Source organism: Cornus florida, unplaced genomic scaffold (genome assembly GCF_030987335.1).
Source record: "Cornus florida cultivar Cherokee Brave unplaced genomic scaffold, ASM3098733v1 CherokeeBrave_3.0.0_Hap2_Chr02, whole genome shotgun sequence".
Lineage (NCBI taxonomy): Eukaryota > Viridiplantae > Streptophyta > Magnoliopsida > Cornales > Cornaceae > Cornus > Cornus florida.
In genome coordinates, this window is record NW_026775572.1 from 25,047,569 (window position 1) to 25,064,414 (window position 16,846).

Sequence of the window (16,846 nt, forward strand, 5' to 3'; positions counted from 1 at the left end):
TCTTCAATTATTAATAATAATAGGAAACATTAAATTTTTAAAATTTTTTTTCTTTCTTCAATTTGTAATTGGCAAGAAACTCAATCATTCTTTTATTCTTACATAAACTCGAATCCTCGCCATTCTCTTGAGAAGTAAAAAAGACTATATATAACTTTTGGTTTTAAGCATGTATTTTTGAATAAGCAAGAAGGAATTTTTTTTTTTTTTTTTTTAGTTTAGTTCTTACGTAGATTCAGAGACTCGAACTCTTACCATTCTCTTTAAGAAAGAGTGGACTATATAGCCTTCGATTTTAAGCATGTATTTTTGAATCAAAGGAAGTAAAAAAATATTATTAATTAGTTTTGAAGTGAAGAAAACAAAAGTTAAAAATAGTGTTTTATTATACGATGAATACTTAGAAAAACAAGCGAGAGAATCATTATAAAAAATTTAAGCAAATTTTTTTTAAAAAAAATTATTTTATAATTATTTTTCTCCAACTCCTTCATTTCAATGCAATATTACATAATAGAATTATTTCAGATGAATCATGAAAGGTAACATATGGTCCGTATTGCACTACAAATCAAAAGGTTCAATGTATCATCGATTTGTTCAAAATACTTTGCTTGAGAGTAAAAGTGAAAAGTGTTTTTTGTCAAAAAAGAAAAAAAAAAAGAAAAGAAAAAAAAAAGACATATTTTGAAATAATTGTACAGTATTCACAAAAATGTGACAATAGTACTGGTGCCATAAATTTAAAGAAATGAACCACGGACCATCCCTTGAAACCCACGGCAACATTTGAAAATCAACACCTCTATCACATCAATTCTCAGACTTGGATTCTTTAGGGATTGCGCTGCTTGGAGGATCCTTGTTGAACACATCAAATGTTCCCCGTCCGCCTGATTAACCAAACTGCGACCAAAATGCAGACCTTCATTTGGACACCGGAATTTGGTTCAGATGAGCTCGGTTAAAATTCATCTTTTGTTCTTTGGCTGGGCTTGGGCCCCAGGTTGCCTATTTGGGCCTGTTTTTGCCCCTTGGGCTTGTTTTACTTAAGGTCATATAATGGGCTACGGCCCCAACTTTGTACATTTAACTTTATATATCAGTTGCTTTATTTTCCCCAAAAAAAGAAAAAGAAAAACAAGAAGTTGAATATATATATAGCCAACTAATGAGAAAGAAATTCAAAAATAGAACAACTTAGATTTTAAGATCTCAGTTTAATTTGTCTATACAACCCTTTGACCAATGTATTTCATATTTCTATGTACAATTACTGTTAGAAAATAAGCTGTCATGTTAATTAGATCTAATGTCGATTGTGTCAAAAACTTAAATTCTACAAAGAATGAACCCAACACACACACACACACACACACATACACATATATCAAACACATGCTTGCAATTCATTTTGAAAGTATGTATGGCCAGTCCACGAGGAGGATCGGAATACTTTCAACATATATGCAGTCCTTAAGTTGTGCTCAACTCATCCAACGGTGAACAGGTTGATCCCTACATTCCCACAAATGAGAAAATAAATGAATTACTAAAAAAATATCTTGGTCTTAATTAATTAATTATACTTTATTTCAATTTATAAATATCTTACAAGTTTGAAAAGAATTAGGGTTTCAATATTTTGCATATAAAAATGGCAGCTTGGAACACTATTCCCAAGCATAATGCTTCTGGGAATCCAATGCCCAAACCCAAAATCCAAGCGGCTCAATGCCAATGACATTACACCATCCATGCGTTGCAATCATCAAAATGCTTTAAACATGAAAAGTCACAGTCTCACTATCATTACCTACCATGTTAAAAGTTCAAAAGATTAATTTTAAAAAATATAAAGCAAACAAATATATACGTTTGCAGCTTTTCCAATTCATGTAAATGGTTGACCTAAGTAATTAACCAAAACAATGACAAAATATAAGTTTATATACACACACACACACACACGCCAAGAGACATGTCTGTGTTAAATTTACTTTAATCAACCTGTATCTGGATTACACATTCTTCTGCAAAGAGATCGAAGTTGTAATTGCTAGATATATATATTTGATCTAAATTGATCTTTATATATATATATAATTGACGAAATTGATCCAACAGTCCTTTAGCTGCATCGATATATATATATATATATATATATATATATATATATATATTTGTTTTGAAAAAATTAAAGTAAATTATCGATTGATACGTGCTCGGCAACATATAAATTTACTTGGACACACTTACTTCATAAATTAATATTGTAGGCTAGACTCCTAGATGATGGACATATGCATGAACTTCCTGGTCCCAATCTGTTTACCCTAAGGCACTCATATATATATATATATATCAACTTAGACACTCATATATATATATATATATATATATATTATGTATGAATCATGCTGATCTCATCAAAGTGTTTAGAGTTCATTAGGGTTTATCAGAGAGAAACTTACAGAGCTAGTTTGACATGCTGGCCACCTCCAAACATGATGAAAATTTGTATACATATGATCATAGGGTGCCAAGAACTTTTGATGGAGGTGGACAGAATGCCAAAATGTCTCTGCAATAAGCTCCTGAAAAACCCTATAGTGAAAGAGAGAGATGCATAATTGTGTAAGGTGAGATGCATTTGGAAAAGTTATATTATTTGATGTTTGTGTGTGTGTGTGTGTGAGAGAGAGAGAGAGAGAGTGTGTTTGAAAAGTGGTCTTGATTTGTGTAGAAAGAGGGTGGCATGAGCGTGCATGGTGTTTGTACGAATTGCGGGTGAAATGGCGGGCGTTTTCATTTTACTTCTTTTTAGTTCGTATCCCCTAAAACCAGATTCATTATACGCTGGAAATCTCTGCTGTAATTGTTGTACCTTTTGGAACGAGAAGCCCTTTTGTTACATATTTTAATGACTAAATGGCCCCTAGGTGCAACCATTGCTGCTTTGTTCGTCAATGGGGTCATGTGATTCTCATGTGCCTATTCATGCCTTTTGACTTGCCGCAAAAGGAGAATGGCAAAATTGGCTGTTATTGTCTCCCACTTAGTTTGTAGTTACGTTGTCAACTCTCTTTTTAATATATGAGTCAATTCACACCTCCACCAATAGACTAAGTACAGTCTCTAGTGACTCTGAAGTCGTGAATTTTGTTAGCGTTTGAATTTAAAATTAAAATAAATTTAACTTTTTTTGATGTCCGAATGTTCAGCCACATACTTTGAGTGCATGAAATTTTGGTACTATATTTTTTAGGCCTTTTTTTTTTCATGAATGTTGTTGAATTTTATTTCTTTTTTATAATCTCAAATATAGCATTAGCATTCTTTTTTGTTGGAAAGAAAGTCCAAAATAGCAATTTCAATGAAACAGTCATAAACTACCTAAACGCCTTGAAATTGGGCTTGGTACCCTGGGCCTTTGCAATATTGCAACACAAGGGTATGCTTAAAAGGCCCATAATCTACTGCACCGGTCCTTTCCCTCAAAAAGACAAAATTTGAAATCATATGAGCCGTTAGCCATATACAACAATAATAACCAACCTTTTCCCAACAGCCATTGGGCCCATATGTTTTTGGTACTACATTGATCGAAGCCCAATCTTCCTCTATTTTTTTTTTCCCTAGTTGAATCTTTCTCTAATTGGGCCCAGTATAAACATCACCCAAGTTAAATTTTTCAAGAGAGAAAATTAATTGTTCTTTAAGTTTTCTTAATAATATATATATAAAGTTCGTACTCCTCCTAATACAAAATACTATCCATCTGTGTAGTGGTCTGATATCATAAATCTAACACATATGTCGATTTTTCCCAGAGTTTAGATCAATAATTTTTTTTTAACAAAAAAACAAACATAGATTAATTTTTTTGTTATTTGTGTTAAAGAAGAAAAATTAAAACTTGAACTAGGCTTGGTAGGGTGCGTCAGGCCCTTGCTATAGTGCAGGGCACGGGCAACGCTTAAAGGCCCTAAATAACAAGCTACTGTAGTGGGCCTTCCCCCTAAAAAAATAAATTTAATACCAGGTGAACCATTGGTCCACATATCAGATATTAAACTAATAAGAACAAATACTACACTCGATCTTAGGCAAAAGGCCGAGAAAAGTATGCTTTGAACTCTCTTGGGCTGCTTCTTTTATAACACAACTAATGGCCTTCCTTTTCATCTTTTAGTCAATATGGGTTGAAAACATAAATAAATCCCTCAAAGAAGGTCTCTCACGTATTTTCAAATTGTCATTTGCAATTGCATTAAACATATACTTTAACTTTTTTAATGTCTTCCATTGAGATGTGTACACAAATGTTGAAACTTTGGGTGGAACATCTTTGTTAGAGGGACAAGAAAGAAAAGGGCTTAGTTAGGGTGGCAATTTTCAATACGACTCAAGACACAATAAACGTATTTGGATTGTGATTGTGTTATTTTGAGTTTGGTTTAAATCGTAGTCTTCGGATTGTAATTATGTTGATTCAAATTAATATGATGATAATTAAACGTGTTTGAGTTTGACCTCTCAACTTGTTTGACTAACCATGTCGTGATCATGTTATAAATGATTCGTTTAACTAAATTTGTTAGATAAACCTGTAATAATAATCCTAATATTACGAAATTTTAATTAAACGTGTCGAGTAGTATTGTGTCAGGTTTTGAACAATTTATTAAAAGAGTTACGCATATAGTGTTTTTGCTCAACCCACAAAGCATCATACTCATGTTTTGACATGATACACATGACATGCAAATATATATTGCCACCCCCTTCATCTTTATGTTATGTACCAAATAAAAAAAGAATATTCTTGTATACGAAATTAAGACACCCATTTTACGTTTTCATGATAAGTTATTACATTTGTATGAAAAGTCGGTTATGTTCATATAACAAAATCACACTTGTAGAACTTTTCTTATTTTTATATATTTTAATATTCACAAAAAAAAAAAAATCACACTTTTCTTATTTATATATATTTTATTATTCATAAAAAATGTGAACAACCCAATTATATGACTTTTTTCGGCAGTTTACAACCGTGTAAAAGAAATAAAATTTTATATTAAAAGAAAGAAACATATTTTCTAAATAGTTTTAAAATATCACTTAATTACTTTTTTATTTGTGTGAGAGAATAAAAGTTAAAACTTGAACTGGGCTTGGAGGGGTGCGCCAAGCCCGTGCTACAGTGTGATGCTTAAAGGCTCCTATAGCAAGCTATTGTGGTGGACTCTCTCTCTCTGAAAAAATAAATTTAAGGAACGGATATTGTCATATTGTTATTGTTATTATTATTTTTTTTATATAGTAGTATAAGCCCGCCCTTGGCTTAATATGATTTTAACATGGCGCTTCTCCTCATGGGGATATTAGGAGATACCAGTTTAATTCAAAAGCTGGTGGTAAATTTTACTACTTAAATCAAACCTACTTTGATGTAAAATTCATTAAAGGTTGCCACAATATCCTCAGCAACCCTTTTCATGGGGTCAATACCCTAAGCTTTGAGAATCTTTACCGCAACTACTCATTTAATTATGTGATTTCTAGTTGTCCACGACCACTGCCACGTGCCTTTATAGGTGTATGTGAACCATTAAAATGCACTGTTTGAACAAGTTTGACTTCGTTTTAAAAAAAGTGGCAGCAACAAAAGGTGTTAGGAGATGCTCTTCTTTAGTCAGTAGACTACTAATGATGATGATGGTAAGAATAAGAGCAACAGCAATGATGTTGTCAAAGAAGAAGAAAATACCTTGCTCCAAACATTGTTATACACTTGGACAAGTTTAAACAAGAAAATCCTTACCCAGAAAAAAGTTGAAACAAGAAAATCTTGAATTTTGTTGTTGATTTTATGAGAAACTGCAAGTACGATTTGTTTTTGAAATTGTAGATTTTCAATGACATGGTTCAATTAAGGATTATTATAAGTACAGAAATCCAAAGCTGACAAGAGAGTGGAGGGGAGTAGATGTAACTCTAGTGCTTGTCCATAAGTACCCACATGAACTCAGGTCATTTAGAAATCCACAAAATTATGTGTCATCCCAAAAAAAAAAAAAAAAAAAAAAAAATTTCTTATTGTTTGTCAAAGAATCAAAAGGAATAAAAGTTACACTGTATTTTTTTCCCTTGTAATAATCCTCCTACCAAAGCAACAGAAATGTTCGAAGAGCTTGTTTGAAGAATTATGAGCAAACTATAAAATTTGAGTTGTATATGCTATTATGATAAAAATTGTAATGATGTAACAGTTAAGGGGGGAATTATTAATGGGCTAACCTAAGCTATAGCCCAGGTCTATTTTTTTTTTTTTTATAAAAATAGTACTACTATTCTTATAAGCGTAGTGCATATGTAATTAATTTGTAGTACTAGTCTTCATCTTCCTATTAGGCCAACTGTTCATGTGTTTATTTGGGCTATATGCGGTTACTATCCTTTTTCTTCGAACTGTTTGTGTTTATCTTTAATTTTTTTCCCCCTTAAGCAAGAGCATAAATTATGTTAATTAGAAAACACAATTGTTTACAACTACTAGAAAATGAGTAAACATCCAACTTTTCATTCAAATTAGGACATAAACTCATATTTCCTTGAACATGGGTAGTCTTATTTCAAAATCTAAGTACTTTTATCAATTAATAGTTGAATGGATGTTCAAAATTCAATTGGATAATCTTTTATTTTATTTTTACCCGGAAAACGAATTCCAATAGGTACTTTGATGGTGCATAACAAATATGTTTTTATATCTGATTTTAAGTTGAGATCTAAACTTAATAAATTAAGTTTCTAGGTCCTCTCGGATCGGATCTTAAGTAAAAAATGATCAATTTCATAATCTAGTTACTTGGACATGGAAGTAAGACCATATTAAACACAGTATGCCCTTATCACATCTCACTTCTACAAATTTTTTTTTTCTAATTTCACAACTTTGATTGTGTTCATCTTCAAATTTTTTTATCTTTAGCCTCCTTTACTTTGCAATACTTGGTAACATTTGTGTACCAGCCAACAAAATTGATTGTAATTCTATTGTTTCATCGTATAATTTAAATCTCATGAAGGAATTTTCTTAACTGAACATACATGATGTGACTATCTAAATAAAATTAAAATCTTTACAGAAAAAGCAAAATTTCACTTACCAAACCAGCAATTTTGAAAGCATTGAATTTAACAGCCACCCTTCTCGCATTTAGAGGTACTAAATTAGCAGTGGCTTGCAGATATTGGAGAGTGGCTTTAAACTTGATGGACAAGCTTAAAACCATTACAAGTTTATAATAACTGAGGAAAATATATTCACCACAGATAGTAAATTACAACCACCAAATTCTTACAATATAAGATTAGCCTCAGGAGTCAGGATCGACTAATAATACTTTGGTGTAACTACTCTGAACTAAAATCTATTTCAATAGGGAGTTACAGTTGTCATTAACATCATCCTTACCTTTAACCCAAATAAATGGGGCCGGCCAAACAAAAAGCTAAAGAGGGGCTTGAAGGGTATTACCAAACAGAGGATACCTCCCCTTCAGCTCTTCCTTTCTTTGATGTCCGAATGTTCAGCCGCATACTTTGAGTGCAGGAAATTTTGGTACTACACTTTTTAGGCTTTTTTCATGAATGTTGTGAATTTTATTTCTTTTTGATAATCTCAAATATAGCATTAGCATTCTTTTTTGTTGGAAAGAAAGTCCAAATAGCAATTTCAATGAAACAGTCACAAACTACCTGAACAACTTGAAATTGGGCTTGGTACGCTGGGCCTTTGCAGTATTGCAACACATGGGTATGATTTAACGGCCCATAAGCTACAGCACTGGTCCTTTCCATAAAAGAGACAAAATTTTAAATCATAGTATACACAATAATAACCAGCCTTTTTACAACAGCCATTGGCCCATTTGTTTTTGGTACTACACTACTTGATCGAAGCCTAATCTTTCTCTAACTGGGCCCAGTATAAACATCACCCGAGTTAGATTTTTCAAGAGAGAATTAATTGTTCTTTAAGGTTTCTTAAATCATAAATCTGAAACACGTCCACAATTTTATGATTTTTTCCAGACTTTTATGATTTTTTCCAGACTTTAGATCAATAATTTTTAGTCTACCAAAAAAAAACAAACATGAATTGGCTCACGTATCAGATATTAAACTGATAAGAACAGATACTACACTTTGAACTTTCTTGGGCCGCTTCTTTTATAACACAATTAATGGTCTCCCTTCTCATTTTTTTGTCAATGTGGTATGAAAACAATCAAAACATAAATAAACTCCGAAAGAAATGCTCTCTCACTTTCTCATTTTTTATTAAAGTACTTTCAAATTGTCATTGCATTAAAATATATCTTTTTTAATGTCTTCCACTGGAACAATTAGAGGGACAAGAAAGAAAGGGCCTCATACAACACAATAAACGTATTTGGGTTGTAATTGTGTGACTTCTGAGTTTGGCTCTATTCGGGTTGTAATTATATTGACTCAAATTTACAGGATGAAAATTAAATGCGTTGTGTTCGTATTTGATTTTTTAACTTGTTTGACTAAACATGTTGGAGATCTAATAGTATGAAATTCTAATTAATTGTGTACAGTAATATGGTGTCAGATTTTAAATAATTTATTAAACGGGTTAAGCATATTATGTTTGTGCGACTCATGTAACATTTTGCTCTTGTTTTGACATGATATAAATATGACCATGCAAAATATGAATTGCCACCCATTTTCATGTTTCAATCATGTTATACTGACTTTGTCGTAAATAAAAAATAGTATTCTTGTATACGAAATTAAGACACCCATTTTATATTTTTATGACAAGTTATTACAAAGAGTATTATTGTATATGAAATTAAGACACCCATTTTACATTTTTATGATAAGTTATTACATTAGTATGGAAAGTCACTGTTCATATAACACAAATCACAACTGTAGCCTTATACATGTTTTAAAAATAATAATGCTACTAAGGGAGTACTCTCATGAGAACACAGACACACCAGAAGACTCTCTACCGACTAGGCCATTGGGCAATGTCTGACTTTTATACTAACGGTTTAGTTCCCATTTATGTGGATATGAGAATTTCTTTATTTTTAACAATAAATAAAATTAAATAATAATAATAACAATTTTTCACAGTAATTTAAAGCTGTATTCTTCATCAGCGTCATGACAAATTAAAGTTGCATAAATCACAAATCTACAAAAAAACAATACCTATTCTCATGTTTTAAGGCATATCAAAGGCATAGTAATTTAAAGCTGGATTCTTCATCAGCGTCATGACAAATTAAAGTTGCATAAATCACAAATCTACAAAAAAAACAATGCCTATTCTCATGTTTTAAGGCATATCAAAGGCATATTTGAAAAATATTTTACTTTCAAGCTTTTAATTTTTGTAAAAAACAAATAAGTCCATAATGTATTTTTTATTTCTAACTTGTTTCTATTTTACTAGTTGATTGATGCCATTGACTCAAGCTTCGTTTGAATAAACATAAGAAAAAATAAAAATTAAGGATCAATCCATAATTTTGATGTGAGAATTTTGCATTGATAAAAATTGACACTTGATTGATTCAAGAATTTATTGTGTCACTGACACATACTAGTGAATTTGAGAAGAAAGAAAGATACCATCGTTGCACCAAAACATTACTTGATTTTTTTATTTATAAAATTTCTCATTTCAAACATTATTATTTTTAAGAAACACTAAAAAAAAAAACACTTTCAAAACAGTATTATAAGTAATATATAAAATTTGATACTGGGCTTTTTATGGGGTGCGCCAGGCCGTGCTTTAGTGCAATGCTTGGGCGACACTTAAAGGCCCCAGTAGCAAGCTACTGTGGTGGGCTTTTCCCCTTAAAAAATAACTTTAATATTGGATGGGCCATTAGCCCATGTATCAGATATTAAACTGATAGGAATAAATACTACACTTCATTTTATTCAAAAATCGAGAATGATATGTTTTAAACTCTCTTTGGCCACTGCTTTTATAACACAACTAATGGCCTTCCTTTTCTTCTTTTAGTTGTGGGTTGAAAATAGAAATAAACCCCCCAAAGACACTTTCACCTTTTGAAGTACTCTGTATTTTCAAATTGTCATTGCATTAAAAAATATACCGTAACTTTTTTAATGTCTTCCACTGAGATGTGTATACAAACGTTGAAACTTTGGGTGGAACATCTCTGTATAGAGGGACAAGAAAAAAAGGGGTTTAGGTAGGGTGACCATTTTCTATACCACACAAGACACAATAAACGTATTTGGATTGTAATTGTGTTACTTTGAGTTTGGTTTAAATCGTATTCGGGTTGTAATTATGTTGATTCAAATTAATATGATGATAATTAAATACGTCGTGTTCTTGTTTGACCTCTCAACTTGTTTGATTAATCGTGTCGTGATCACGTTTTAAATGATTCTTTTAACTAAATGTGTTTAATAAACCCTAATAATCCTAATTGTATGGAATTTTAATTAAATGTGTCGAGTAGTATTATGTCAGGTTTTGAACAATTTATTAAACGAGTTGCGCATATTGTGTTTCTACTCGTTTCGACCCACAAAACATCATACTCATGTTTTAACATGATATAAATATGACACGCAAATATGAATAGCCACCCCTTTTATATTTCAAGTTTCAACCATGTTATATAACTTATACTGACATTGTCATAAATAAAAAAGAATATTCTTGTATATGAAATTAACACACCCATTTTACATTTTTAATGATAAGTTATTACATTAGTATGAAAAGTCACTTTTATGTTCATATAACAAAATCACACTTGTAGCCCTCATGCATGTTTTAAAAATAGTAATGAGAACACGCACATCCGTTTGGAAAGTTGGTAATGTCTGACTTCTATACCAACTGTTTAACTCATACAAGATTCAATTTCCAAATAAAAATTTTGGAGAGGGAGAGATGGAAGAGGAATTTTCAGAAAGTTTGTAGAGTGGAATTTCCAAGCTTTTGGTTTCAACTTTTCTTATTTTTATATATTTTATTCACAAAAAATGTGAACAAAACTCACATCTTGCTACAAGAGGAGAGGGAAAAAAAAACATATGTCCCCAATTTTATGATTTTTTCTGCAGCGTAAAAGTAATAAAATTTTTTATTAGAAGAAAAAATAGACAAACATAAATGGAAATAGACAAACAGTACAGCAAAGATTTCCCATTGCCAAAGGGAGAGTATCGAACTCACATAAATGAAGTGCGATTTTTGTTTTGAATGAAATTTGATTGCCATATCAATGGTGCAGAATGGAATAACTAAATATGCATTTTTCTTTGTGGAATAACATGACAAAAACGATGATATTGTGTGACTTCATTTCTTTGAAATAAAAATGCTAAAAAAATGTAAGGCTCAGCGAAATAATTTGTTTTCATAATTTTATGAAATCATACAGTGTATTAATCTATGGTCCTTGAAGTGAAAGAAAGAGTGATGGTATTAATACAAGCATTAGAACTATCTCATCGGGCAAAGTACCATCAGGTTTCTTTTCTTGTTCTTTGAAACAATTTGAATTCATAGAATCACAGAGATGAATTCAGAAAGAACACTTAAATTTTGTAGGAAGGAAAATCAATTTCATGATGTCAGTTAATTGCAAGATTTGGTTAGAATACCAAAATATGATATTTTCCAAACTGAAGAGGTGAAAAAGGAGTCGTAATGGATGCTCATTCAAATACAATTAGAAACCAAAAAGTGCAACTCCTTCACCATGATGTTTCATACACCCCAAAATTGGAGCTGATTCCGTGGGATAATAAGCAGTCCGACAACAGAGAGACCAATATTGACATTGGCACTCAACTTATAAGGTTTTCTGACAATTTCTAGTGCTTTAAGTATATAATTAAACATGAAAAATATATTATACGTACTGTCGAACTTAAGGAACGAAGATTGTCATATTGTTATTATTATTTTATGATTTGAACCCGGCGCTTCTCCTTATGGGATATTAGGAGATACCACTTTAATTCAAAAGCTGGTGGTAAATTTTACTACTTAAATCAAACCTACTTTGATGTAAAAGGTTGCCACAATATCCACCACAACCCTTTTCATGGGGTCAATACCCCATAATTAAGACTGCCACGTGTTCAAACAATTTTGACTTTGTTTTAAAAAAAAGTGGCAACAACAAAAGGTGTTAGGAGATGCCCTTCTGTAGTAGTAGACTACAAATGATGATGACAGAAAAAAAAAAAAACTAACATATTTTAATTTTTTTTGTTATTTGTGTGAAAGATGAAAAATTAAAACTTGAACTGGGCTTGGTGGGTGCACCAGGTCCTTGCTATTGTGCAAGACATGGGCGATGCTTAGAGGCCCGTAATATTTCTGATTTTCGCCATTTTTTCAATTTCTGGAATTTTTTGATTTTTTCGAGGATATTTTCCTCTTTCTTCGTTTTGCGTTCCGGATACCGTGGGGTATGCCAGGTGTGTCCAAGAGTTGATTGGGGCATTGTTTTGAGTTCAGGACTCCTAGAAATACAATGGTTGTCATTTTTGCATTTTTCCGTTTTTCGGGTCGAACGGTCCCGTGTGGGACTCGCTACCGAAATTATTGCATACGGGATTTTAGTTGGGTCCATTTACATTCCATACATTTTATTTAATGTGCTTTATGTGAGTTTTATGTAGTTGTGTATATATAATTGTGGTAAGACTAAAGAAAAAAAAGGAAAATGTTTTAATTTTTGGTGGGGCCCACTATTTCTTTTCTTTTAAATGGTTAAGAGACCATTACTGGCCTCACTTTTCTCTCTCAATCTCACGGCTATCTCTCTTTTCTCTTTTCCTTTTTTTTTTTTTTTTTTTTTTTTTTTTTTTTTTTTTCACCATCTTAAATCCTTGATTTCTTCCTCATTACTTGGAATTTTTGAGTGCTGTTTGCGACAATTCGAAGAGTTCGATGAGATCTTCAAGTCTATGTAAGCAATTTCAGCTTTTGACCATTCTAAGAATTCCAAAAATTTGGATCCATTTGAGGGTTTTCTACAAAATTGAGGTAGGGGTGTTTAATCCATAACTTCTTGGATTTTAGTGAATTATTCTCCATGTGTTGTTGTCTAGTGTAATACCCCTAATTTTAAAAGGATAATCTCAGTATTTTTAATTAAAGATTTTATTGCATTTGCATTGAATTATTTACTTATTTGTTTAATTGGTTAATTGTGTATTTATTTAAATTCATTGTTTATTTAATTTAATTATTTGGTTAATTGTTGATTTAATTGACTTGTTTTATTTAATAGCTTATATGATTTATTTGTTTTAATTCTGTGTATGCTTAGGTGGACTTAATTGCTTTATAATTTATATGTGTCATTTATAGTTTAGGTTTAGGGTTTTTTTTCTTTTATGAAGTTATGTTAGCCGACTTATAATTAGGTTAGAATTAGAATTAAGTTTTATAGAAGCCTATATATATATAAGTTAGGTGTCTGCCAAGGGTTTTAGAACCCTATTCACGTACTATGAGGCAGAGAGAAACAGAGAGGGATTCGGGAGGAAAAAAGAGAGAAACATAGAGAGGCTCAAGGAGGAAAGAAAGGGTGTTGCTCGTGGGTTGAACTAAGAGGCAACAGAGGAGGAGAACTGTCTTGGGATTCGTCGGAACTCAGAGACGGTGGTTTAAGGTTTCAAAACTGAAACCTAAGGCAAGTTTTATTCTAACTCCTTCCCTTAAACATGTGTTCTGTGCATGCTATATAGTCTCCAAGAATTAATTCCAACTTTCAAACGGATGTTTGATGCATGGTATATCAGACTATAAACTATTTTATGTTTAATTAACCGAAATTGTTTTTCTTGCATAAACTGTTTCGATTATGTTTTAAATTTTTGTCAAGCAATTCGTATTGGAATTTGAGGAATTTCTAGGACTTTTGGGACTTAAAATTGAATCTTAAAAACTTTTAAAAAATTGGGACAGAGAATTTGAACTTCGCCGGAAGCGAAGAAGAAGAATAGAGGAAGAGTAGCACGACTCTCAGGGAGAGAGTCGGCTCTCCATGAGGGAGAGCCAGCTCTAGAGGGGTGAGAGCCGGCTCCCATGAAGGGGGAGCTGGCTCCCTTGTTGGAACACCCTATGTGTAATACCCCTAATTTTAAAAGGATACTCTCGGTATTTTATTTATTGAGTTATTTTATTTTTGGTGTGATTAATTGCGTTTTTGCTTAATTATTTAATTATTTTATTAGTTGGTTTGCTTTATCTGTTTAATCGTGTATTTAACTGTTTTATTTTATTTAACTGTTTTATTTTATTTGGTGATTAATCTGTTGAATTGATTATGTTATTTAATTAATTAATTTTGTTTTATTAAATTGGTAGCTAGGGCTGCAACTTGGGCGGGCTAACCCAGCCCAGCCCAACCCCAACCCAATTTTTTTGAAATTTGGATATATAATTTACAAATCGGGTTATGTTCAGGTTGGGTTTTGTCAAAACCCAGACATATTCGGGTTGGTCTCGAACCCAACCCGAACCCAACCCGAAACCCAAATTAAAAAAAAAAAAAAAATTCTCCTTTCTCTCTCCTCTCTCTTTCTCTCTTTGCTGCCGTCCTTGCCACCGCCACCGCCGTCCCTCAGATCCACCGCCTCTTTCTCTATCTTCTTTCTCCTCTCTCTTCTTCCTCTTTCTTTCTCGGTATCTCTTCTTTCTTTTTCTGTATTTTCAAAGAACTTCTGGTCATCATCAATCTTTCTCTTTCTCTTCCGGGTTGGGTTTTGATTTTTTGAACAATCTAAAATGATCTGAAATATATGGGTTTTGAACTTTTGATTCTTGCAGACAGATCTGAAAAATATATGGGTTTTGAACTTCTGATTCTTGTAGATTTTGTAGTTTGTAGTTGCAGAGAGAGAGAGAGAGTTGAGAATGAGAATGCGAGCTGGAGGTGGAGGCGACTGGGGAGGCCGAAATATGAAAAAGGGAATTACCATTTTCTGCTACCTCTTAGGTAATCTACAATCTTCTTCTGTACAAAATGTCTTCCACATAGAGCTTTTTTGTTTTAATTTCTCAGAAAATCTAATCCCCCCAAAACAGAGATTCTATTCTTCACCTTTCGTACTCAACACTACCATTTATATATATACATATTTTTATAAACTTCAAAATGTTGCTTATATATATTTTGGGGGTTGATGGCAAGCTGAAAGATATGGGTTTTGATTTTTTGAACAATTTGAAATGATATGCCGATATGGGTTTTCATATAGGTAATAGGTATTGAACTTTTGATTATTGCAATAGATAGATAAACTGAAATATATAGGTTTTGAAATTCTGATTCTTGTAGATTTAGTACTTTGCAATTGCAGGGAGAGAAAGAGAGAGAGAAAGCAAGTTCAGAGTTGAGAACGAGAAGAGAGATGGAGGCGGCAATTAGGGAGGCTGAAACGATTTGCCCTAAATATTTATATATATATATATCTAATAATAATATAATAAAAAATATATAATATATATATATAAATTTCCAAAAAAAAAAAAATTATATATAAAAAAAGAACTCAACCCGTCAACTCGACCCACCCCGCCCTTAAAAATTCGGTTCGGGTTATGACCACAACCCATGTTGGGTACAATTCGGGTTGACCTAACCCAACTCGATTCGGGTTGAGGTTGGGTTGGGGCTGGGCTGGGTTGGGCCAGCCCAACTTGCAGCCCTATTGGTAGCAGACATAGCGTGTTTAAAAAAAAAATAGGTTTTGTTATCGGCCGATTACGTTTAGGTTTAGGGTTTAGTTGGACTTAGGTATTATTGTCTATAAATATGTACCACACGTCTAGTTAGGGTTTTAGAACCCTATTCACGATTGTGGAGGCAGAGAGAGAACAGAGGAGGATTTCAGTAGGTGGTTTTCGCCGGAGAACTTAGGAAAACCACTGTGCAAGGCTAAAGGCAAGTTCAAATCCTAACTATTTTCCTTTGGTTCGTGTTCTTTGCATGTCTAACGCAACTCCAGGAACAAACAAAGAATAACTATTAAATTGATTTGCATGTTTTGATGTTTAAAAATCTGAACGTATTCTTATATGGTGCATTATTTGTTTTAGTTTTGTTCTAGTGTAAATCATGGACATGATTCAAATTTATGTTGCATTATTGAATAAAGAACTGTTTTAAGCCTGAAATACCATAGGAAGACATTAAAATAAGTCTGGGTTTCATGGTTGATTTACTTACACGGTAAATATGTATGAACTGTAAGTTGTCTGTTTTGGATCCTTAATGCATAATTCGGGTTTCAATTGTTGTTAAAAATTAAACAAAGAGGTAAATTGTTTCTGGAACACCTTGGAGTTTAGTTTCAGACCTTAGAAACCCTAGGTAAGGAGTACAGTTCATCGGGAGGACGCCGGACGTGAAAGAGATGAAGGAACAGAAGGAGAGCCGGCTCCCGTTTGAAGGAGCAGGCTCCCCGGAACAAGGAGCAGGCTCCATGGGAGCATGGAGTAGGCTCTAGGGGCCTTGGAGCCGGCTCCAAGCTTGTGAGAGCAGGCTCCTTCTTTGAGGGAGCAGGCTCTTTCATTTGGTTTTGTTTTTTCGCTTTTCCGGCGACTGTTTTGGCTACGATGCTTGGATTTTGGGGTTTTCAGATTATGGTAGGAGCTATATTGGAGTGTTTAGAGATGTTCTAAGCCTTGTTAAACCTCAGAGAGTGGGTTAATGCATAATAAACCGGTAGACATTTATAGCTTGAATAATAGTTAAGTCTC

General features: G+C 32.7%; 2 non-coding genes across 2 annotated transcripts; both read right to left on the reverse strand.

Annotated features, from left to right (window-relative positions):
- Window positions 1-3,933: 3,933 nt before the first annotated feature.
- On the reverse strand, window positions 3,934-4,130 carry LOC132297626 (U2 spliceosomal RNA). Its single transcript, XR_009479327.1, has one exon. It is a non-coding gene; the product is annotated as a U2 spliceosomal RNA (small nuclear RNA).
- A 5,710-nt stretch (window positions 4,131-9,840) lies between these two features.
- Window positions 9,841-10,034, reverse strand: LOC132297632 (U2 spliceosomal RNA). The gene has a single exon (XR_009479333.1). It is a non-coding gene; the product is annotated as a U2 spliceosomal RNA (small nuclear RNA).
- Between the last annotated feature and the right edge of the window lie 6,812 nt (window positions 10,035-16,846).